This window comes from Amblyomma mixtum, chromosome 3 (genome assembly GCF_055824585.1).
Source record: "Amblyomma mixtum isolate Tamu chromosome 3, ASM5582458v1, whole genome shotgun sequence".
In the NCBI taxonomy this organism is placed as follows: domain Eukaryota; kingdom Metazoa; phylum Arthropoda; class Arachnida; order Ixodida; family Ixodidae; genus Amblyomma; species Amblyomma mixtum.
The window spans coordinates 143,067,409-143,093,659 of record NC_143014.1 but is presented as its reverse complement, the minus strand read 5'-3'; the positions used below and the strand labels follow the sequence as shown (position 1 = coordinate 143,093,659).

Sequence of the window (26,251 nt, the reverse complement as noted above, 5' to 3'; positions counted from 1 at the left end):
GGATATTGGTAATTGTATAAATAGCATTCTGGTGGTTGCGCCGGCGGTGGAATGGAAAGAGCGAGTTTTTCATCAGAATTTGATGACATTAGCCAGGTGTTACACAACTCTTGGTTACTTCTTGAAGGCTGAAGGCGTGAGCCTGGTCAAAAAGACTAACGTTAGAACTGATTGTAGAGGGTAAAACATTTATATGCATAAGAAATAGAAGCGAGCCTGAAACAGTACCTGGGGGAACGCCGGGAAAAACTGGGGAAAGCGATGACGAATGAGAATTAGCGGGAACGAATTGGTAGCACGAATCCAACCGTGAACCAAAGGATGAAGATATAAGTGTGAGAGTTTAAGAACAAGTCGTGAGGGACTTTGCAAATCCTTTTTCAAAATTTATGAACAAGGAATCTGTAGGAATGTCTTGATCCAGCATGTGATACTTTAAATACATTCATATTTAAAGTAGCGCATGCTTAATAAAGTTTATAAGCACGAAAAAAAAACGCGGAATGGTGCTGCTTTATCAGATAAAAATCAAGATAGAGTAGTAGTAGTAATGGTTTTTATTCTTGCATTGAATATGGAAGGTAAAAGAATTTTTTCTACCCCGGCATCTGCTATCGCTCCTGGGAGCATAACTATAACTACCTGGCGGAAAACAGGTGGGCCGTCAAGCCCGTCTGTTCGAGGAATGCACAGAGGCTCACCATTGTTCGCTCACGGGTGCGCACACTGCCCTGCGGCCACAATAGCGTAGTAAGAGCGTCTGGAAGAACGCCCAGCGCCCTGTAGGCTGCAAGCATGTCGCAACGGGCATCAGCGAACGCGGTGCAGAGAAGGAGCAAGTGCTATAGAGTTTCTACCGTACCGCATACAAAACACACTGCACTCGTCGCGAACCCGTGACGCACCCGTCGTTCCCCGGGCCACACGCATCCGATACGCAAGCGAAGGATCATTGCGCGCTGCGCCCGCGTGAGTGGGCGACAGCCAGTGATGTAGAGAATGCGCTCACCTCCTGCGATGCGGGGATCGGGGTGCTGCCGTCGGAGATGATGCTGGATGGCCGCACGCACGTCCTCCAGCGCAAGAAAAAGGTTGCTGGGAGGCAGCTGATGTGCGGCGGTCGCGAGTTCGTCAGCTTCCTCGTTGCCGGCGATGCCGCAGTGACAGGCTGCAGTTGGCGAATACGCGACCGGGCACCCACTGCGCGCGCACGGCGCATCCGAGCTGCGCTAGCTGCCCGATGCGCGATGCGTGAACGGATTTCGCGCACTATTGGGGTGCCACGGCCGTTGGTCTGCAGCCGTCTGAGGGCGGCGACAAGATAGAGTGACTGGCGAACTTTGCTGCTTTCTACAAAGCATCGGGACAAATTTACCATCACTGGGTCTTGCTTAACTACTCTTCTGGTTTTGCCATTAACCCTTTGTACAAGAGTCTTCATCGTCCGTGTTAATGATTTCAAATCATTGTACCATAGGCGGTGCCAGCAGAGCAACTTTTATTTTATATATTTTTTGTCTTGGCTGCCCACCATCTTAAGAAAGTCCACCGTAACACTGAGGTTTTGGATGAGTTGAGGCACCCCCATCTGTATAGTCGCGAAAAGCGCCAATACTTCCTGTCAACTCGTGGAAAAAGCCTACTGAGAACAAGATTTTGATGCATTTCACTTATAGAAAGGCAAAAAGGACTGCAGCTGTTACAGATGCGAGCTCAAAGCATGGGGTGAAGTCGTCAGCCCCCCCCCCCCCCCCCCCCAAAAAAAAAAAATGGAGAAAGAACTGGGCTCGTATGTTGTAACCTTTCGTTTCGCGTTCCTCTCGTTTGGTAGTGAAGTCTATTATGACGAAAGCAGCAGGAGATGGGGAAGCAAAGGACCAATCATAGGCACGCGTCCGTTCTGGGCGCGGCGCCGCCGCTGGCCACCTTACCGCAGCTACATCTAGCCTTCCGTATCATAGGGACCGCGGTCCACCAACTCGTCGCACAGACATCGCTAAGTTCTTCCTCGACACGGAAGTAGCGCTGAAAAAGCTCGTCAGGCATGTCATACGCGTCGCTATTCCCCGTCATTCGTCACCGTCGGCGCTGGTCCGCAACTGCGGCACGAGCGTGAGCCGATTTTATGCAAATGAATGGTATCAGGGGTGTGTTTCTGCCGCCATCAGCGTGACGTCATCTCCCATGACGTACGTCACTGGGATCGGCCAATTACAGTGGACCAAATGAGAGGAAACCGAAACGCAACGTCATTAAATAGAGACCAAGCTTGAAACTTCGACGAGCTTAAGGGGTATAATATGTGAACCTTGCAGGTGAAGCATACGAAGTCCTTTTGGGCTAATATTTGAAATGGTAACCTAACCGTGGATCGAAATCGCGATGGCCTTGAAGTTGCTCCGCTGCGCACAGCGACAAGTGGGGTCTACGGCATGACGTCATCTACGGTACCGGTGCATTTCCAACGCATAAAGGCTTGCTTTGAAGGAAGAAGACAAATGGCACCGAAGGCGAAGGCAAACGTAGTTTTCTAGCATCCAGTGACACACGGCAGAGAGTGGTTGATGGCATCTCAAATTTGAAACCTTACCATCCGTGACGTCACACCGAGCTTCTCTGCACGTGTCTGGTGCTATGAGGGGCAACCTAAAATTTAATCGCCGTTTACGTCACCGTTTTGAATGATAGCTGAAAATACCTTCCCATGCTATGCCTAAAGCCTATATACACAGGGTATTTCACCTAGGACTTCACACAGTTTTTAAAAATAGGCTTCTTGAGTCAGAGTGCGCTTTTTTAGGCATAGCATTTCCAGCGGTCAGCATCGCTCGCATAGACCCCACAGGGGATCCCTAATGGGCAGAAAACAGCACACACACCAGCAGCAGCACCAGCAGCCTGGCGCTGGGATCGTTCTAGAAGCTCAGTTACTACAAATATACATTAATTATGGCTTCTGCAGAACAAAAGGGCTTGGGTTCGACGCTCAAGAGCGCAATAAGCGCCTAGCCTCGGTTGCGACTGCACTGCAAGACCATCTGCTGGAATTCCGTCCGTTTGCACCCAACGAGTCGTACCAAGAGCGCTTCATTTATTTATTTATTTATTTATTTTATTTATAGATACTGCGATCTTGTACAGATCATAGCAGGGTGGGACAAAACAAAATACAAGCATATAAACACACACAAATTCACAACATTTACAGGCACTTTTCAAACAGAAGTAAAGAATTTTGATTAACAGTCTCGCTATTAAGATGATCATAATAATCACCAGCTTAATTACGCCCACTGCAGGACAAAGGCCTCTCCTTTATTCCTCCAACTAACCCTGTCCTCTGTCAGCTGTGCCCACCTCATATCTCCGCAAACTTCTTGATGTTACCCATCCACTTTACTCGCTGACGCCCCTGCTATGCTCGCCCTCTCATGGCACCAGCCCATCACCTTAAGGGGCCATCGGATATCCACCTTTCGCATACATGCTACGCCCAAGCCCATTTCCCCTTGATTTCTAGTAGGATATCATTAACTATAGCGTTTGTTCTCGCACTGCACAGCAGTCGCGATGCCACACGTGAGCCCCGATTTTGCGTAGAAAGTAGGATCACGTGGCGCCGTTCCCTCTAGGGATCAGCAGGTATGGAAACGATTGGGTCGTTCGATCGCATGCTTTAAATGTTTTCTTTCCTATTTGCTCTCAAAAGCCACTATGCCGTGCCGGCCAGCAATATTAATTGCTAGATTGCCAGCGGGAAAGTTGTTTTCAGAGCCTTGTGAAGGATTGATTACAACGAAGGAGCGCAGCGCCGGGTAAGCAGCCAGGCTGACTTTTATAATTTGCTGCAGAATACGATCCCGAAGAGAAGATCCTGCAGTACGCCAAAGGAGAAAGGGTAGTGATGTCATTCATTATACTTGCCTTACAAAACAATTCCTGGCTATCCTGTTGCGAATTATAATTTCGGTGTTGTTCTTACGTGCTTGAGTGCAAGATTTTTGCCAACGCAAGAAATTTTTTGTTAGAGAAAAAGCATTTGTTGCATTTCACAGCTTCTGACTGAATTAAACAAATTACTGAACCGAACCCACGCAGACACAGAATATTTTCTTTCACTGCGGTGCGCTTAGAAACTGACGTTGCAAGAGAATGCGTAACGTACAGGGCAAGTATACCTGCAGCTCTCCTAGTTTTACGCTTTTTTTGCTCACTCTCCTTTCGGCAGTCGTCGGTTCTGTAGAAACGGAAGAAGAGAAGATTAGTAGCGTGCACTGTCGAAGCCATTTGGAAGAGGCATAGTCGCGCAAAACATGCCGTCATTTCCATCCACAAACAGTTAATGAGACATTGACTGGGACGGGCTCGCGCTGGTTTTGAGAACCTTCCGCTGGTTTTGAGAACAGGTTTTGGTTTTTGAGGAAAGGAAATGGCGCAGTGTCTGTCTTACATGTATACTTGACAGGCACCTGAACCGCGCAGGAAAAGCGCAAAACTGCCTAAGTTTATTGCTGGACGCAACCGCCTACTGCAGCTTGATTGCGGTGTACACTGACCCAGTGAGCCAGTTACACTTGCTACTCAGAGACCAAACACGCACGCAGACAAACGCCGCTACCCGCCGCGGTGGCTCAGTGGTTAAGGAGCTCGTCTACCAAGCTGGAGTACCCGGTTTCGAACCCGGCCGCGGCGGCCGCGTTTCGATGGAGGCGTAACACAAAAGGCGCCCGTGTGCGGTTGTTGTGCGATGTCAGTGCGCGTTAGAGATCCTCAAGTGGTCGAAATTATTCCCCAGACCTCGGCTACACTACCCCTCTTTCTCTTTTTTCTTTCACTCCCACCTTCCTTACCTCAATTACGGCGCGGTACAGGTGTCCATCGGGAAATGTGAGGCAGATGCTACATCATTTCCATTGCTCAAAAACCAATTTAATAACTTTATCACACCGCTCAAACCCGGGGAGTGCGGCTAGAAGTGCTTTCACACCAGAAAAGAAGAGCGATAGAGTTACCGTTCTTCCTCGCTATAGTGAATTTCTATGTACTGTAAGAAAAAACGAAATGGAAATAGGTTTTGAGGAAAGGAATAGCTAAGTAACTGTTTCATTTCTCAGTGGACACCTCAACCTCGCTGTAAGGGAAGGGGGGAAAGGTGGGAGTAACAGTGAAAGAGGAACGTGCTAGCTTCAACAGCGCTGCACCTGATGTTGATGATAATGAAATAACTATTTGCACCCGTCAAGGAAACAGAGGGCGATGAACACGAGCCTCGATCGCCTTCATCTTCATCCCCTTCTAGCTGGCTGGGATCCCTTGGGATTCTGCGGTGTCCAGGGCAAGATGGATAACTTTTTTTTTTGGTTTTATTCCTGGCTGAACATTCTGAACCTGGGGATTTCAAACACAATAGACGAGCTCATTGAGTTTACCAGAGTAGTTAAACAGCAACTACTGCTACACAGCCGATCGGGGCTAAAAACGTTGGCAGTGGCTTAGCTGGGCTATGCCAGGATGTACGTAGCGTCAGCAAACGCCCCGCTATATGATACCCCTGCGCATGCGCACAATGAGAAGCGCTAGCCAGCGGCTCCGGTGCAGTGTCAGACTTCGCTACTCCTAAACGGAGGGCGCACGGCTGGGCGCGCGCCGGAGCCAGTGTGTCTGCCGCGGCTATGACGTCACTCATCTGGAATGCGCAGACCGGCGAGGCGCAAGCGGAGGCGGAGGAGCGCGTGGCGGCAGCGGCTCCGGTGAGTCAGCTGTGCACCGTGTAACGTCTCTGCTCCTCGCGCATGCGCACCACGGCTCTCCAGGAACCACGCGAAACTGCTCAACCTCGGCCAGTGTAGCTCACTATAAAAAATACTTGAAAAGTTAGGCTTCGAACTCCAGCGAGGCCCAAACACACGGAGAATATCCGAACAGACATAAGGAACAAAATCGGAATCCCATCAGTCCTACCGAACATGTGCCCCATACACCATGAGGGTAGACGAATGAGCAGATCGAAAGCTGTACAGAAAAACTAGCCAGCAGACATGACGCGGTTTACGCGGACTCGGCGGAATGCGAACGCAGAGCGGGTTTCGTAGGCCTAGCAACCCGTGAGGGCGGAGACCGAGTCCCATCACGCAGCATCCTATAGAGAGATGCAACAGCACCTGAGAAGGTAGCCGTTGCGCTGGCCCTAACCCAACAGAATGTCAGTGTGATTATAACCGATTCCAAATCGGCTACCTGAAACTGCAACTCAGGCACAGTATCCGCCAAAGCAGTGAAATTTCTGGCTGCCGGCGCGACACAATCTGAGTTAAATAACGTTATCTGGACTCCGCCCCACGAAAGTTAGCGAGGAAACGAGATAGCGCACGCATTGCCCCGAGGACTCACAGACCGTTATCCCAGTCCGGTATCGTCGAGCAGGGAGCCCCTTAAGAAGGGCGAGGAGTTGAACACGTACCAAGATATTAAGGCGAAAGCCTTTAATGCCTCATCGTTTTCTACAGACGGTTGTCAGCAGAGGTGTCACGCTTTTCGGTTGGCTGAAATGGCTACGACGTCAGAGGGCGCGGATTCGAAGTAATGAGGACACCCACGGATGCCTGACACCACCGTTTGGAGCGCTCGAACCCTAATAAAATAGTTGTCGTCCGCTCCCACAGGGGGCGTAAGGCCTTCGTGGGAGACCACATTACATACCTCTTTACTGAGAACAGACCCATGAATACAGCCGAACTCATCGAAGCATTGTGTGAGTCGTGCTAAAGAAGAAAAGTCGACAGTCAAAGTGTGTAGTTGTAATGTGTAGTCAAAGTTTGTAGTCAAATAAAGCACTAATACAGCACAAACAGTCTCGTAGTCAATGCCGAACAGTGCGCCAGAAAAGGCTTTCTTTCCCCTTGCAGCACTTCAGCGAGCTTAAGTGCCCCGTGAATTTTTTTTTATCTATTAGAGATTAGGAAGACAGACACTATGCCGCCGCGGTGGCTTCGTAGTAATGACACTCGGCTGCTGACCCGAAAAACGCGGGTTCGAACCTGGCCGCGGCGGTCGAATTTTGATGGAGGCGAAAATCCAGAGGCCCGAGTACTGTGCCATGTCAGTACACGTTCAAGAACCCCAGGTGATCGATATTTCCGGGGCTCTTCAGTACGGCGGCTCTCATAGCATGATTCACTTTGGGTTCGTTGAACCTCATAATGCAAAATAAACCGAAGACAGACATGACCTCGAGCAGCCAAAGGCCTCAACAGAACGGAAGAGGACATATGAAGAAAGTTACAGGCGGGGGTTTTTCCCAACCCGCTAGTACTAAGCAGACGGCAACCGGCGATCCATGACCCGATGTGTAAGCCCTGAAACGAAATTGCAGACATCATCCACGTAGTGTGGACATGCCCTAGCTACAACGAACCGACAGGAATATAGATTCCTGGAAGGCTTTAATGACGTTTGATGCATCATGAGAAGTGTGAGAAGAGGCGCTCGTCTACTGAGGTGGAGTAACCGGGTTCGAACCGGACGGTGGCGGGCGCGTTTCGATGGAGGCGAAACACAAAGGGCGCCCGTGTGCTCTGCGACGTCAGCGCACGTTAAAGATCGCCAAGTGGTCGAAGTTATTCCGGAGACCTCCAGGAGACCTCTTATTCTTCTTCTTCTTCTAAACAGTAAACCTCACTGCGGCATCTCTTTCTTCCTTTCTTCTTCCACTCGGCAGTCCAGCCCCCGCTGTGAAGACCAAAAAGGTCTGGTACAGCGAGCTCAACGGGCGACAGTGGCCAGCGGAGCCCGAGAGTAAGGGCAACCGACCATTGTTTAGAAGTGGACGACGGCGACTGAGAAAACTCCCGGGGATACAACTAAGGAGAGGCCTCTGAAGATTTCCCGAAACGACCGAGAAAAGAAGCACTAGAGTATAATAAAGTTTTCACTTCCTTCTTTCACTCCCTCCTTTATCCCTTCCCTTACGGCGCGGTTCGGGTGTCCACCGAGATATGTGAGGTCGTTACTGCGTCATTTCCTTCCCTCAAAACAAAGCAACCAAAGTAAGGGCGCACATCGTCTTGAAGTCGACGAAGAAGAATCTCGGAGTTTTTTTTTTTAATTATTATTAGTCTCGCCAAAATGTTCTTTGTTATTTCACTTCAAATATTCTTCTGTCGTTTTTCATGAATACATTTTTCAAAATTCACGTTTCATCCTATGAAAATTGTCTTATGTATACCACTACACCTTGGCCAATCCCCCCACGTGGGTATGTGCCATTATAAAGAGGTGAATAAGAAGAAGAAGAAGAAGAAGAAGACAAGGAGAAGAAGATTATAATGCCATTATAATGAGGTGAAGAAGAAGAAGAAGATGAAGAACGTGCGGCGTTCTGCACCGTTGCGGTCTTGTCCATGCGTCATCGTTGGACGATTGGTACCTACCGCCTCCGGCCATCGTCTTACCGAAAGAATTTCCGCGAAAAAGAGCTACGGCCGCACGCAGCAGCACCTGTAGCGTCGTGGGCTATCGTCTGGCTGGCACCGTGAGTATTGCTTACTTATAGCAAGCTTGTGCTCATGGTGTCCACGGATCAGTATAATCCACGAGAGATGGAAAAGGTACAACTGCGTACCTGAAAGGTACGACGAGTGACCAGTTTACTGGATCGCGAAGTGATTAATGCGCTGATGACGTCGCGCTTGCTGGCACAACCATGTGAAGGGTTACAACGCGGTCCTTTGAGGTTTGAGAGACGTGTATTCATAGACCCAGGCTCCTTGAAGCGTAGCGCATTTGCAGGCAGAGTTCTGAAAGCAACCAAAATCCGCTTGACCCGATACACGTTTGTGATGAAATTTATTGGCATAAGGGCATCTTTGCCTAGGCCAAAGAGTTCCGTGGCACAAGGTATTTTCCTTTACACAACGTAGGCTCCAAGACCCATTTTTCAAAAATTTCGCCCCTGCGAAGTGGAGCGCGAGGCTAGGGGAACGCTTCTACTCATTGTATCACCTGTGCGTATCCTGCAGCCCTGGAGATCAAAGCACGCACCTGCAGCATGCCTGCACGTTTGTGGCTCTGTCTTCCGCATGCATATCAGCCGCGGTGGCTTAGTGGTTTGCCCGTTCGGATGCTTAGCCGCAGGTGCAGTTAAGGCCTCAGTGGCCGTGTTTGGCTGGAGGCCGAATACATGAGACTCCCGCATGCTGTGCGATGTCAGCAGATAGGTAGATAGGTAAACTTTAACGATTAAAATCAGGGGTATGTTGCTTGAGGATTCTGGGTGGAGTTCTCATTCCCGGTCTCCACTGGCTAGAGCTGTCAGACGGACCTGTTTATCAGGGCTCTTTGGTCCTCGATATGACCGCTGGTCAATTCCAGGGTCAAATGACACGTACTGCGTCTGTAACTGGTTCGGTTTCACCCGGCATCCGCACGAAATGTGGGAGAGTGTTGGGCGGGCCTGGCACCACGGGTATGTGTCGGGGTATAGTGTTGGGTGTATCAGGCTGTTTGTGGAGATTAGGGAAAGTCTTTGTTTCGATCTGACACCAAGAGAGAGCGTCCTGGGTGTCTTTTTTGAGAGAGGGAGGGTATTTTCGTCGCTGGAGAGGCTGGAACCATAAGCGTTCGTTGCACGTGGAGGGAATAGGGATGAATTGTAATGCGCTGGATGTCCCCGCTCGGTTAAGTGCTGCTCGAGCTAAAGCGTGCGCGATTTCATTTCCCTCTAGTCCCTCGTGACCAGGGATTCATGTAACCTGGTGTGGTTTATTGAGGGGTTGGGTAACCTTGAGTCGAGCGACGTGTCTTGGGACTCGTCATTGTAGGGTTTCGGCAGGCGTACTGTGAATCCGTGATCACATCAGCGCTGCGTCCTTGCGCGTCGCAGTACATGGCGAGTGCAACAAGGGCGGCTTCCGCCGCCCCTGGAGAGTCTGCAATGATGGAGGTAGCGAGTGCTGGGGAGAATTTTGAATTTATTGTTACAGCGGCGTATTTATTGTGTTCAGGGTATGCCGCGGCATGCACATACACCGCGCCGTCGGAGATGGCAAGTCGCTTGCGTATGTAGAAAATTCTTGCTTTTGCACCTGCCGATGTAGATATCTTTGAACGTATGCTTCAGTATCGGAGCTGTTTTGATTATATTTGTTCGTAGCTTCTCTAGGGAAGAGTGAGAATGTGGGGCTCGTATGTCCGGCGTCGTGCCTATACTCCTGAGAAGTCGTGTCCGGCTTCTGTTTGTTAGAGTCGGACTGTTTGTGACGTTAGGGTTGCTTCCTAGAATTCGGAGTTGTTGTGTCCCCATATTGCTTTTGTGTGTGTGCGCCCCCTCCTAACGACCACTCGCATTCCCCTCCTAACGACAGTTCGCATCCTCCTCCTAACGACCACTCAATCCTCCTCCTAACGACCGCTTGCCCTTCGTCGCACGCTGTCGCCAGAGGCCCCCCCACGGTGCGCCCCCGCACCCTCCTCCTGTTCTGGGAAGCCACTCCCTGCCGTGGACGCTTCTCCACTCCCTCCTTTCTTCGGGCGGCCAGTTCGGCTCCTGCCTCGGTCGACGCTGGTCGCACCCTCATCGGCTTTAAATAAACGAAGTCTTAAAGTACCGTGTGCGTCTTCGCTGCATTCAACACAGCGACCGGACACGACAGTGGCGACGAGAAAGTGGATTCGACCCGCGCTACGCAACGCTATTGACAAGCCATGGCTACGCGAGGGTTTCCCAATCAGATACCAGAATTCAACGGCTCATCGTGGTCATCGTGGGTTGGACGCCTTCAGTTCTACTTTGAAGCTAACAACATCACAGACCCAGCCTTGAAGAGGGCCAACCTGCTGACGCTGTGCGGGGAGCAGACCTACGATACTGTCTGCGCCCTTATTCAGCCAAGCACACCAGCGGCAGTGTCTTACGACGACATCGTAAAAGCGCTGCAAAAGCACTACGACCCAAGGCCATCCGAGGTCTACAGCCGGGCTCGCTTCCAACGACGAGATCAACTGGGAGGAGAAACTGTGAGCGCCTACGTAGCCGCGCTCAAGAAGCTCGCTGCCGACTGCAATTTTGGAACGCTGTCGACAACAGCTACCGGGCAGGAGGGAGACGCAGCTTCTTCTGCTAACACCACCATGCTTCCCTTGGACGTGATGTTACGCGACAGATTTGTGTGCGGACTGAGTGACGAGTCACTGCAGCAGCGCCTGTTCGCTGAGAAGGACCTCACATTCAGCAAAGCTCACGACATCGCCGGTCGAGCGGAGAGCGCCGGTCACCAGCAGAGAGGGATTCGCCGGAACACCGAGCCGGTACACCAGACAAGCAACCAGGTGCGCAAGCCTTCTGTTGTTGTAAAATCGGTCAAAAAGGCACAACGCTGCTGGCGGTGTGACGACCAACACAACCCCCAGGGATGTCGATTCCAGTCAGCCACGTGTAATTTTTGCCACAAGCGAGGGCATATCGAAAGAGCATGCATTACGAAACGGAGACTTGCCAAGATAAAGTCACCTTCCCAGCCTAATCACAGCGTCAACGCCTCAGAGAATACGCCGCTATCTGATCTCCATGGAACAACATCAGCAACACCATCTGTGTTGTACGACCTGAACACCATGAATCTCGGCACGCGACCGAAGATTTTTACAGAAGTAAGCGTACATCACCAGCTGATTAAGTTCGAGGTGGACTCCGGCGCAGCCTGTACTCTGATCAGTGAGGACACATTCCGAACTTCATGGCCATCTGACGCACCCGCCCTGCAACAAGACGACACGCACCTGCGAACGTGGTCAGGACAGAATCTGCCACTATTGGGCTCTGCCAACGTGCAGGTTAACTACAACGGCCAGACCCATACGCTACCTCTGCTTGTTGTGAAGGGCACAGGATCAAGCCTTCTAGGGAGAAACTGGTTTTCTCCACTAGGCGTAATGATATGCGGCAAACATCAAAACGCCGATGCGCTAAGCCGTCTGCCACTAGACGCAACTGTTGACGAACCATTTCCACCAGGAGACGTTCTGATGTTCGAAGCACTGCCAGAACCTCCGCTTACAGCAGGCACAGTTGCAGCATCTACGCAGAAGTGCGCAGCTCTCCGGCTAGTTTACACAGCTGTTCAACAAGGCAACGTGCATAAACTCAAAGGGGACAACTTCGACGCTTACCGCAGGCGAGCTACAGAGTTGAGCACCCATCGCGGCTGCATCATATTTGGGTTCCGAGTTGTGATTCCGAGAGAACTACGCGCACAAGCTATGTCTCTCATCCACGCCGGACATCGGGGCATCGTTGCAATGAAAAAGTGTGCCAGAAGCTACATGTGGTGGCCTGGCATTGACAACGACATCGAAACAGTGGTGCGAGAATGCAAGCCTTGCCAGAGCAGCCGGAGCGCCCCGCCGAAAGCTCCTGTCCCAGAATGGGAAAAGCCAGACACACCATGGCACACACTGCACATTGATTTTGCAGGACCAATTGAGGGCTGCACTTTCCTTGTGGTCGTAGATGCCTACACAAAGTGGCTTGAGATAAGGCAAATGGGACAGACGACTTCGGCAGCAGTCATTGACAACCTCCGATCACTATTTGCAACGTTCGGCCTGCCGCGCAAGGTAGTGTCGGACAACGGAACACCGTTTGTGTCTGCGGAGATCCTCAAGTTTTATCGCGACAACGGGATCTCATCAGTTACATCGGCCCCCTACCACCCAGCGACAAACGGACAAGCCGAGCGCTACGTAGCCGAGCTAAAACGCGCCCTTGAAAGAGATCAGACAGGCTCGCTGCAGCGCCGCCTTGCGCGCTTTCTCTTCAAGCAGCACACGACGGTTCAGAGCACAACAGGCGAGACCCCCTCGAAAATGATGTTCGAGCGTGAAATGCGAACCCAGCTCACAGCCATCCTCCCCGAGCCAAAGGCAGAGACGTTCCGGGAAGAAAAAGCAATTCCGCGCTGCGGCACGCTTAATGAGGGGCAGCGCGTCCTCGCCCGACAGTTTCTGAAAAAGCCACGCTGGGAGGAAGCTACAATTGTCAGACGCATAGGCCTGCGCTCTTGGCTCGTCAACATACATGGCACAGTAGCACGCCGACATCTCAACCAGCTGCGTAGATTTACGACGCCGTCTGAGAGCTGTCCGCCAGCGGAGAGAACACGTGCACCATTTTCCCACATAGCCTGGCACCTTTTCCCGGAAGAAGAGACTTCGCCCAGGACAGACCTAGGAGACACAGCGAACAACAGCCAGCCTACAAGTGTTTCTCCCCCGAGCGCACAAAGCCAGCGCGCCTCCACGCGTGAGCGCCGACCCCCTGCACGATACCAGGCAACTTTCTAAGGGGGAAGGAAGTGTTGTGTCCCCATATTGCTTTTGTGTGTGTGCGCCCCCTCCTAACGACCACTCGCATTCCCCTCCTAACGACAGTTCGCATCCTCCTCCTAACGACCACTCAATCCTCCTCCTAACGACCGCTTGCCCTTCGTCGCACGCTGTCGCCAGAGGCCCCCCCACGGTGCGCCCCCGCACCCTCCTCCTGTTCTGGGAAGCCACTCCCTGCCGTGGACGCTTCTCCACTCCCTCCTTTCTTCGGGCGGCCAGTTCGGCTCCTGCCTCGGTCGACGCTGGTCGCACCCTCATCGGCTTTAAATAAACGAAGTCTTAAAGTACCGTGTGCGTCTTCGCTGCATTCAACACAGCGACCGGACACGACAGGAGTATGTGCTGAAAAGGCCAATGTCGTGAACTTTTTAAGGTTGAGTTGCTGGGCGGAAGATTAAGCGCCATTTTATATGCCGCTTTCATGATGGCGTCAATCTGTTGTTCTTCCTGTTCGTGGTCTTGTGAATAGGAAGTCCGTACGTTATTCTATGAGGACTAGCATTTGGACTAATCGCATCGTGTCTCTTCTTGCATGCCGTGGCGATGTTGGTTGATACGAGTTATCATGTGGCTTAATTGAGTGAGTAGTGGTGGCTTTAAGCGTTCGAATGCTGTGGGTAGCCTTCACGTTGCTCTGGATCGAAAGTACAAGTATGCGGATAAGCTGCACTTTATGGGTGCCCTTCTGTCGAAAGGTTGATTGGGGCCCAGTGATATGTATTGTGGATTATGAACCCGTATTACTTCGGACTTATCTGGGGAGCAGTGAAGACGGTTTTAGAGGAAAAATCTTCCATTACTTGCGCTGCTCTTTTAGCGTGGTTTCTTTGTTGTCTGAGGAGCCCTTAGTGTCCCACATCGTCATATCATATGCATGCAGCGTATATCCGATATTGGAGACTTTGGAGTTGGTGAGCGAGCTTGAGCATCGCGATGTTGAAGAGCAGAGTGGATATGGTAGGGCCCTGCAGCGTGCCTTTGTGTCACATTTCTCGAGCCTCGGAGCGTTTATCCTATGCCTATTGTTGCTGTGCGTCCCGTAAGGAATGCTCGTACGTAGGAAAAGACCTTTTCGCCACTCTTAAGGTCGATGATGCCTTGAAGGATTGTTTCGTGCGAGATGTTACCAAAGAAGCACTTCAGATTGGGGGCCAAAATGAGGTGTTCGCGTCCTTTGGGGATATTTGTGAGGACCTCTTCTGTTATTAGGAGGAGAGCGTTTTGAGCCGAGAGGGCCACCCGAAATCGAATCATTTTGAGGAGAAAGAGATCGTTGTCCTCGTCGTAATTTTAGGTTTATGAGGGGTTTAAAATCCCAAAGCGACTCGGGTTATGGGAGACGCCGTAGTGAGGGCAGCGAAAATTTAGACCATCTGGAGTTCTTTAACGTGCATTGACATCACACAGTACGCGGGCCTCTACAATGCAATTTTGAAGGCGGCTGTGTGCGACCAGTTCGTACAATTTGCCCAAGCAAGACGTTCAGGAAAATGGGTGTAGTGTTGCCAATGTAGGCTTCTGGCTTGTTTTGGGAATGGTGATAATGTCAGCGTGTCGGCAGTCCTGGGGCTCCTTTGTCCCATAGGTCATTGTTGAGGTAATCCGTAATATGAACCCAACTGAAGTTACGAATGATTTCATTTGTTATTTGGTCTTCTCCGGGTGCAGTGTTTCGCTGCGAGGCGTGAGCAGCCGCTCGTACCTCTGCCACTGTAATAGGGGCGCCCAGCGTGGGGTTGAGGTGGCCGGTGTAACGAAGTGTACTCGAAGGGATGACAGTGTCGCCTACATAGAGCGTCCACAGAGATACCGTCAGCGCCTCTTCCGTGCCAGGAAATTGATTGCAACTTGTTGGGGAGGAGGGAAAACCGCAAACTTGACAGGACTGACGATCGAGAAGAGGACAGGACGAGCGGTAACTAGCAACTGAAGTTTATTGAAAAAAGACATGTTGCAGCAAAGGTTGCATCTGCGCATAGCGTACGGGAACTGAGATAGTGACACGTGGAACACACAAGATAATTAATGATATACATCGAAACGAACAAGAAACGAACAAAAAACAAAGAAATGCCCGTCCTGTCAAGTTTGCGGTTATCCCTCCTCCCCAACATGTCTGACCAACTGGCCCAAAGCTTCCCCTTGTTGATTTGCAACTGTTTGATGTGTTCGGTTTGTAGGCGATTTGGCTTTATCGGGTTCAGTCATACTACGGAGGATTGTCCATGTCTGGGCTGTGGTGAGGATGGCGTAAGGGGATGAACAGAACTGGGCCCGATTTTGTCTTGCCAGCTGCGTCGAGTATCCTTGGGCTTCCTCCATGATAGAGGCTCTCGCCATAGAGCGCCATCTCGTCCAGTTATGGACGAGATGGCGATCTCTATCTGCTGCTGACCTGTTCGTCGGATCACTTGAGTGTGGGTTGCGCGTATTTCCCTCAAGTGTTGCGTACATTTTCTGATGTTGGCGATCCCTCCTTCGAGGGGGGAGGGGGGGATTTTTCTGAACATGTCCCAATTTGTGATTTTAAGGCGGAAGCTTTTAATGCCTCATCGTTGTAAGCAGGAGTTGTCGACAGAAGTGTCACGCTGTTCAATTGGTCGAATTGGTCGTGACGTCCCAGTGCGCGAATTTGAAACGGGGCCAGTTGTACTTTGGTTAGTAACCGTGCAACCAATTGAAGGGATGGTATAGTGATGTTCCAAACAAGTGGGACTGAGTTTAGGTAATTAGTCCATTTAAAAATTAGCCTAATTTTTAGTCAGATAAGAAAAATAACTGAAACCGAGTAGGAAAATGGTCGAGTTTGGGAATCGAAGCAGGGTCTCCGGAGTGAGAGACGAGCACGCTAACCACTCTGCCATGCGAGCTCGATGATTTGGAATGAACAAAGGCGCGTCTAGTGAATACGGTGTCTTCGTACACTCCCATCTTCCTCCCTTCTCTTACGGCGAGGTTCAGGTGTCCACCGACATATGCGAGACAAATACACTTCCTTTCCCCAAAAACCAATTTACCGACACGCAAAGCATAGACCCGAACGGGTGATGGCGTTCTGTGGACTCCCTGGCGGCGTTCAAAGACGCGGCCTCGTTGGGCGAAGAGAGGCGAAGAGGGGAAGCTTAACAGGTGAAGTACACAAGAGGGACACAAGCACCAACACCGTGCTTAAGGCTTTCGCCTCACCGCACTTTAGGTCAACAAAGTGTCCCCTGAATTTTTTGGCGTCTCCTAGAATTCTGTACTCGGAGATGGGGGTACCCGTAGATGTACACGGAGTAGTCCGTACTCGGAGTATTCTAGCGTGGAGATGGCTGCACTCAGAATATAGTGGTAGCTGCCTAACCCCTCCTCTAGATGTGTCCAGGTGACGATGTCGGAATTCTTCGCAAAGGACAGATACGGTTTCGTGTCTCCAGAACCTCTATTGAGTATGCGGGTGAGTGCAGCGAGGTGTGTGGCCAGACCGAGACCTTCCCTGTAATTGCTTCTAAGACACCCCTTTAGGGGTGTCTGTGTCATAGCCCCAAGCCATTTGAGGTGCGTTCATGTCTCCTACTATAACAAGTTGATTGTTGCCCACCTTCACTGAGCATGTTTGAATGATTTTGTGAAATTGCGCATCGGTCTGTACAGGCTGCCAATAAAGGTTCTGTTCTTGCCTCTTTTCAGGGAGAGAATTTCCAATATTTTGTGCTCGATTTCAGTGACTGTGGTCGAGAGAATTATCGACGCTATGGGATTAGCTATATGTACACCGCAACTCTTCGATAGGCCGGATCGTATACTCGGTAGCATCCTCTCATAGGAAGAGGGTGAGCTCCTGTCTCGTGGAATCAGATCACGTCCGGTGGTAGCGGATGGTGCTGAATGAAATGTTGTAGTGTGCCGCCGCGGTGGCGCAGTGGTTATGGTGCTCGGCTGCTGACCCGAAAGACGCGGGTTCGATCCCGGCCACGGCGGTCGAATTTCTTTGGAGGAGAAATTCTAGAGGCCCGTGTACTGTGCGATGTCAGTGCACGTTAAAGAACCACAGGTGGTCGAAATTTCCGGAGCCCTCTACTACGGCGTCTCTCATAGCCTTAGTCGCTTTGGGACGTTAAACCCTATAAACCAAACCAAACCGAAATGTTGTAGTGAGAAAATTTTACTCCGGAGGGAAAGGTAGTCCCACTGCCAAATTTCCAGCTGATGGCGGGTGTTGCGTGAGCTATTAGATGACGCTGGCATCGAGACTTCTTTCGGCGTCGCTGACATCATTATCGTTGTTGGTACGTCTGCACGGTTTGAAACGAGAGTTATCCGAGCTGTTCTCTCGATTGTTGGACTCACGTGTCCGTCGCTTGTACCCCCGATTCAATCTCCTCCACCCGCGAGCTCAGTGCTTGAATAGCCGCGTACATGCTGGCAAGGATAATGGTTTCGGGGCGGGGTGCCTCCGGCTGTGATGCGGGGTCGGAAGCTTGCATTCGTGGTGCGAGTGGTCTTTGGGGAGTTTGTGATGTTGGTTGCTGAACTGCTTGCATGGTGGATAGCTGGGGGGTTGCTTTTCTTGGCGCTGAAGGCTCTGTGTTAGGTACTCAGCCTATTCTTTTAAGTTTGTTTTCCTCTTCTGGCTGTTATTGGTTAGGGCTAGAATTAAGTGGTGGGAGGAGCCTAAGGTTTTCCAGGTCACCTAATCGTTAATTTTTGAGGGTGGCAGCGACGATGGTTTCTTCGGTGCTTCTAGTTCTTCTTTAGGGCGTTGGGTTGGGGGGAGCCTGTATTATGCTCCTCATGACAGTTGCGGGTTTCCGAGAGGGACCAGGATCGAGACTGATCTGGATGGGGAAGAGCTGTCCTACTCCGAGCTGAACCACCGAATGCGGCGGTTCGGTTGCCCGTTTTTCCTGCTGAGGCGTGGGGGGTGTTCTGTACGGCCGTCTGTTTCTCTTCCCGTGTCATTTGGAGGAGGGATTCGGTGAGAGTCCAGTCGGAGTCGTTTCCGGCATTCTCGTGCTCTAATGACCTGACCAACTCTCCGCAGGCTGCACATCGCAGGCAGAAGATGTGCGGTTCTTCCGGGTCGCGGACACCACGAATGCGACATATCTGTATTTTGGGCGTTGGGCATACGTCCGATTGGTGGCCGAGGCTGTGGCACACATGGAGGGCTTGAAGCGTGGGTTTCTAGGGAAAGCATGTCTTCTCGTCACCGTAGTAATGAACTCAGGGGGGGGGGGGGTCGAGCTGAATGTTATCACCGAAGTATTCGAATATCCGAACATGCGGCCTTGCAGGATTTCTACTTCTTGAGTGCGAACTCGCAGGTGGGCCATGAGTTCTTCGGATCGGGTGTTGGGATCAATGCTGTGTATTACCCCTCGGGAAACTCCGTCCACTGCTGTCACGTAGGTGTTCACCAGGTAGTTGACACCGGCTAACGTGATTTGAATGGTTTTGCGCAGTATCTCTCCAACCGCTTCTTCGGGGATGCTGAAAATAATGGTGTTAGAGACTGGACGGAGGTGTACAACGTAGTTTGAGTCTTCAATGGTACCGCCGCAGCCCTGAAGGCTAGTACACCGCCCTGGTCACAGGGTGGTGTGTGTAGTTCTTCAGTGTGTTAAAGAACACCAGTTGGTCTTCTCCGCAGCTGCACATCGTGGGTGCCAGTGAGGCGTATTCTTCCACGGACAGTTGGACTCTCGCTAGGGCTACGTGTTCCAATACGTGCGCAAGGATGACACGCAAATTCGTGAAGGGTTCCGCATTAACCACTCACACAATGCTCCCATGTAAGGGAGCCTGTGAGTAACTTGAAAAAAATATAACACTCCTAATCATGACTTGACCGAGATGGGTCGCAATTTAGGCATGGCTGCTTGCCCGGTTTGATCATCAAGGTGATATCAGCATGGCGCCACTCTTGTGGCAGTGTGCCCTCCGGCTAGTGGTGTACGCGGTCACTTATTGTATCGACCTGTCCTCGATGCAATAAGTGACGTCGCTGCCTGTCGTCGCTGCCGCCCGCCCCCGGTGCGATGTTTCGTGCTGTCCGGTGGAGCTTGTGGCGTTTTCATTGGGGAAATAAATGCGTTTCCGGCGTTTAACCGCGGCTGATTCAGTTCCAAGCACCCCAGAACCCACCCCACGATCGCGTGTGTTACCTGGTGCTCGCGATGTGCTTACCAGTGCGGGCATTGCTATGGATAAACCAAGGAGCAACACTCTGGCTGAGACAAACAGGCATTTATTCCTACAACAACAATAACGCCAGCTAGAAACAAAATACGGCAAGGAATCGAGGACGTCCGATTCACCAGCACAGTTACGAGCGAATGTTCGCCCACGCTTGGACAGGGGAGACGCACCGGCCGGACGGGACGAGTTGCGGTAGAACGTTCATACCCAGAAAGCCTCGCCCCGCCGGCGCAGAGATGAGCCACTACGGCTGCTCTTTCTTTCTTCTGATGTATTTCAGATTTGTTTCACTACGTGTATATACCGTTCTCCATTTCAATGCTTTCATCATGATTACAGCTAAAATGCTAAGAACGAATTTCGAAAATCTGAACTACTTTATATCGCATACTTATTTTTCATTGTGTTCATTACATTTATATTTGTATCTTTTGTACCTATGTGTTTGTCTTGAACAGCTGTCAACTTGAAATTTGGAATCCCTTCTGTTGTGCGTTTTGTGCGAATTTTTACTGACGTTTACTCTGTATTCTCTTAATCCCTGCCTTTTCTAATGTACTCTGCACCTTGAGGGCAAATTAAATAAAATGAAATTCATCCATGCCCGCGGCACACTTCTTGCGACCTTCCCGAAAGCGCAAAATTTGCAAAAACGCAAGTATGACTATTGTTCAGTAGTGTTCAGTTGCTAGTCCTGCTCAGCGCTTTTTAATTGCTAGTCATTTGGTAGTTAAGTTGTTCTCAGACTCCCATCTTCTAGTGTTCTATGTCTCGCGAAGGACTGTGTTGCGGTGATGTACCAACTGGGCCGTGCTGCCGTTATGTTACACCACAAATAGTAGGAGTAGTCAGAATTAGCAGAGGGCACTACTGCAACTCACCTGCAGCTAATTAACATATCTGCTTCCGGTGCCTGAAGTTTCAGCAAGATCGTTGCGTGCACTGACAGCGACTTGTTTGATAATATGGCGGTTCTTGTGCTTTTAATGGTTATGTCTTATACGCGCTACGCGCTGCATAATGTAACTTGTTTCATAATGCTACACTTCACAGTTTTATAATTCACTGTCTCGCTATCCGTGATTTCGTAGACAGCATTGGGATTTCTCTTTCTCAAATAATTTTTTCAGCCAGGTGACTGCCTAGCAGAAGTTAGACTGGCGGGGCATGTAACCGGTAGAAAAATGACCGAAGTGTTTTTAGGGTAACAGGATGGGTTGTAGGGAAAGGACGCAGGCAGAGGCAGGAGAGAGTCGAATAGGGAGAGCGGTCTAGTATATTTGCTGGCGTACGGCGGTTTGGGCAGTGAAGGCCTAACAGGACATCGTTGAGAGAGGCCTTTGTCCTAGAGTGGAAGGAATGCTAATGATCATGGTGGTGGTTTTGACATTGGTAGCGGTAAGATTGTGATGGCAACATCTTTACGTTTGGCTGAATTAATATTTAAACAGGTCGCTCATTGTGCAAGTATGAAATGTGGGCGTCCGCCTAGCCCATTGAGCTGCAATAATCTATCTAAAAGCCGCAGGCACATCAAAGGTTGTCAGAAAGGTGTGATCGTCTGCGAAAGCCATCAAAAAAGTAGCGTTTACTCACTTCTGTCTTTGCTAAGAGAGCTGAATCAACCTCTTGGCCGCTACTTAAATTCGAAGCTCCGGATAAATTTTAATAACCTTGTACTACAGTTATAAGTATGCTGTCAGAAAACACAGCTAAGTCAATCACCTGTTACATATTCTGCGTTTGCACTCCAGGGTGCTGCTTCTAATGAGCCATGGACAAGAGGGAACAGAGAGCATCGCCGAACCAGAAGCGTGCCGGGGACGCTTCTTGTGGCCAGGCAGCATTGGTGAACCGGAACTGTACTGAGTACGCCTCGTGCGGACAGGCAGCATCAGTAAACCAGTACTCTGCCCGGAATGACTCGCCCGGACAGGCAGCATCACCGAACAAGAACTCTGCCGGGAATGACTCGTCTGGACGGGTACCACTGCTGGACCAGAACTCTGCTGGGGACGCCTCGCGTGGACAGGCAGCATCGATAATGCAAAACTGTGTCGGGGATGACGCGTATGGACAGGCAACATCGCCGATCCAGAACACTATATACCCAGGGCGACTCCTTCGCTTTCTGGCGCCATATTCCTCCCCCTCCGCTCTGGTTCCCGCCCAGATTCCAGCTGCATTCGTACTACGGCCGGCGATTTTTCATGGCCACCTTGCGATGCATGACCACCTTGCATCGCCACCTTACAGCGTGCAGATTTCTTATTAGAGGTGCCGGTTTGCCGGACATAAATTGTATAATTTTTGCGAAGCTTTGATTTATTTTTCATTTTAACGGCTTGACAGCTAAAATAAACGAAAATGACTCCGAGGATGAAAGTGTTTTCGCACTGTATCGCCAACGTTGCTTCCTACCAGATGCCTTAGTTATGTTGTAGTGTGCGGAAGGAGACGCGTCTCATTTGTTGTAAGAAGTGGTAGCCCTTGATCACAAAATTTTTACCGCAGCTGTCTGGCCGTTCCGATTCGAAGGAAAAACATGAATGAAGAAAATTCGTACACTTCAATGTCTGAGTTGGTTGTAGCACAATTCGGGCACTCCCCCAAGAAAGGAATGTCATATGCGACAGCAACGCACACTTTCTTCATGATGTGCTCAAATTGCTTTCCCTCCATCACGATGGACAGCAGAAAGCGGTCTTTCGTAGCGTTCACAGGAGATAAAAGTGCCTGTTTGGGAATGTTTTCAAGTGATGTTCTTACACGTTGCTTCAGATCTTCGAGGTTGGCTGGTTCCGTCTTGAAAACCTCATTTTCAACAGACCCCCAGAGGAATAAATCCAAGGGTGATAAATTGCGCGATCTAGAAGGTCAGGCTGTGGTTCGACCACACACAATTTATTTTTTGGAAAAAATTCTTCGATAAATTTCCGACCCGATGAAAAAAAAATGCCGCCTTGTTGGAACCACATTTTATTAAACACAACCAACGGCAACTCCAAAGGCAAATTCACAGAAGACTCCCTTCAGAACGCAGTCTCTCTAAGTACTTCTTCCAAGTCAGGTTCTCGTTAATAAAGTAAGGAACAATACGGCCATTATAAATGGCACACCAAACACTGACTGACTATCTTAGCAGATGCTCACGCTCAAGTAGACAGTGGGAGTTCTGGGCGCACCAGTAATGGGAGCTGTACAAATTGACATTCGAATCCATGCGAAATTGGGCCTCGTCAGTCCAAAGCACTCACGTGGAGAGATTTCGGGCCTTCCGGCACCAACTGCAGAAATCGAGGCGTTCCTGCAAGTCACTTGGTCTCTGCTCCTGGTGAAGACACACATGATATGGGTGGTAGCTGCATCTTGAAAGTGACCTCCAAACTGAAGCCGGACTAGCTCCATATGCGTTGACAATTTCCCGGACGCTTGCTTTTGTCTTGACAGAGATGTACTCCAGGACGTCGATGTCAAAATCATCGGTAGTACTGGCTCTTCACTTCTTTCTCTCAATATGGACTGATCCAGTTGCTCTGAATCGATTAAACAGCGATATAAATATGGGATGAGTCGGCACACGACGGTTGCGCAGCATACAACAGTCTGAATGGCCACTCCGCGTCCATTTGCGCGCTCGCTTAAGCGATCACAATGTCCATCTTCTCGGCAACAGAGTAGTATGAAGTTGCGCTGGCGCGGCCATTCTCACGGTATTCACGCTGCGACGTCGAAGTTTTAGTGTTTGCATGGGCGAGGTGATACTTTCGCACATTTAAGTAATTTGAGACCCTGCCACTGCAATGGCAATGTCGCCCACGCACCACCAAAACTAGCACAGGAAAACCTCAACGCCTTTCGTGAAACCGGCGCAGTAAACCACAAAAACAATTAGCCTACAGCCACTGCAGTCCAGGCTATCTTTGCTTCGCGGACGAGACTTTTCTTCAGTGCACTTCCTAATACACAGCGATTATGCACGAACTGCAGCTAAGCCTGGAGACTAAATGTACGAATGATGACGCCTCACATCTAGCCCATCTGATAGTCCCATCGAAAGTGTAGGAGGCATAGAACAAAAGCAAAACTGCAGCCTGCGGTTCAGGGCTCTCAAGATCGACGGCCGCATAGCTGACGATGGCTACACTTCTGCCTGCAATCCGGGCGGAGCTTCAGGGTACCTTAATCGGGGAGATTACCAGTGCCGTTTCGAAATGGGTGCCGCACTCTTTGCAACACGTCATTAGCGGATGTCGCTTTTGCACTAGATTTCCCGCGCTACACATGCGCTGAGTTGCGGTTTGGTGCGTAAAAAAAGAGAGAAAAACAACGATATTTTCTCGTGCTGCAGGTCTTTAGAAAATGACTTCAAAAACTGAAACGGCATCGTCTTCTCTGTGGCTACAAACTTGTCATTGGAAATAACCGACAAGCATAGATAATTAAAACTTAATTAATAAATTTTAATTAATCAGCTAGCTAATTACCACTTTTTTACAGCTGAGAGCTTCCTCCGCCTCGGCTGAGAGCTTCCTCCTGTAGATTTTTTGTTTTTCCTCGGAAAGGCTATTTTTTTTTAATTTTTGAAAGTGTTCGCTGGAACGCCCGGTATATACGCCTTTGATATGGAGCTCGCACGTAGGTCGTATCCATTCACAAAGGTCGTCAGGTTCAAACCATAAAAGCCCCTCGCGTATATGTTCGGCATCCACCAAAAAAGGACAAATTTGAAGCATCTTCTCTTCTATGCTCAGTCTTACATCCACGGGTAACAGTTCTTTCGACGAGCTTCGCTTATGGGGCGCATTGAAAACGCACTTGAAAGCAGAGCGCGCTCCCTATGTAAACAAATCGGCAGGAGGTCGAGAGGACCAAACGAAGTGAAAGGCTTAGCAGCGCCGCCGCACGGGCGCACGAATTTCGGCGCTTTCTGCCTCGCGCACTCCCCTGGTGCGGGCCTTCACTCGCCCATGCTGTGTAATCAAGTAGCATGCCTTTCTGTGCGCATCATGCTTTTACACCGAAAAGCTGTAATAGCTATTTGGTAGAAGCAATTTAAGGGACACAACGGCATCCATGTAACGCGTTTTTGTTAGATACACACCACCGCCACTATTAAATCCATTCTTAATCCTTAATCCATAAGAAAGGAGGCGCCAAGGACTTGAAATATTACAGATCGATCATCTTACTGCCTGTTGCCTACAGGGTAATTTTGTAGTCAATCTGCTAAGGTAATCGGTCTGGACAACCTTAGGCTTCAATCAATCAAATTATCAGGCAGGCTTTCCTAAAGGATACTCGACAGTAGACTATATACACAAGTGTGCAGAATACAACCAACCCCTCTTGTAGCTTTAATAGATCACGAGAAAGCAATTGACTACTAAGCAGGAATAAAATACCAATAAGAAACGGTGCCAGGTAGGGAGACGCTATCTCGTAATTGCTGTTAACCGCATATTTATTGGAGGTGTTCAGATGACTGTACTGGGAACAGTTGTGGATAATAGTTAATGGAGAATACCTTAGTAATCTGCGACTCGCTGATGACATTGCCATGCTAAGTCACTGGAAACTGCAAAACATGATCAATGAGTTATGCAGGGCAGTACTGTGTGTCTAAAAATTAGTATGCAGAATGCTAAAGTAATTTTCAACAGTCTAGGAACGTAACTGCTAGACCGACTTCACCAGCAGTTGTGCAACGCCTCTAACGCCGCGATGCACTCTGGGAGTTGAGATACTCCAGCAGCCGGCCACGTCTGCGCGGTGCGTGGCACACGCGCGAGAAGCTGTACTGTTTTCGTCGCCACACGATGTTTCTCTGTAAGAATGAAAGAATCGTGGGACAAGTCGGTACACCTGAGGAGTGTCACGAGCTCCGAAAACTGTGCGAAGCAGAGGGTCTCGGATTTTTCGTTTTTTTTTCTTAGAGAAAAGGTCCCCAAGACAAAGCTTAGAAGTTGTTCATGAGAGGCAGCTGAGGAAGTCCTGTTCCGCACATTTTACCGCCTTCTTCGTTTTGATGAGTGGGCATTGACAAATATTAAATTTGCGAGGTCTGAAGCTGCCTGAAATACATTTTACGCTCCACTCAGCTTTGAAGCAGTCCCTTAAATTGCCGTAGTGAAGGCAATCTGATTTACCTTCGTGCTGCGTTCTTTGCAGCGATTTCTGCCCGGTGTTAGGTTGTCAGTAAGCAACTGTGCCAAGTTTTATTGTCATATTCAGGAATTCCCAATGTACGTTTGATGTGCTTATTCACTCCTGATACCTCGAGCTGCCGTACTAGCGATAGCGCTCTCTCTATTTCATGGAATGAGAAAGCGAGGCTATAGAACTATGGAAATGTGGAATAATTCCTGAATTTTCATTGCGTATTGTTCGTTGAGCATACGTGGTAATGGCATTTCAGCGACATGCCATTTATGCCGCGATATAACCCACATTTTTATCAGCATTTTCGAAAAAAAAAAGGCTATCTATAGTTGGGCACAATTTAAGTCCGCAGTGAAGCTCCGCCCACATTGAGACTCCGCGCACAGCTGGAATTCCTCCACGACGAAAAAGTAGTCCGCTGCTTAATCGTTTCTTGTTACCTAAACAAGAAGCTTATCACAATAAAAAAATTATGAGCTCTAGAATCTTGATCCCTGGATTGTTTGAAATAGTCAAACGTCAAAAA

The 26,251-nt window shown here is 49.9% G+C and overlaps 1 pseudogene; it reads right to left on the bottom strand.

The window, feature by feature from the left end:
• Window positions 1-638: 638 nt before the first annotated feature.
• LOC149352206 (uncharacterized) lies at window positions 639-17,783 on the bottom strand (annotated as a pseudogene).
• Window positions 17,784-26,251: the final 8,468 nt, after the last annotated feature.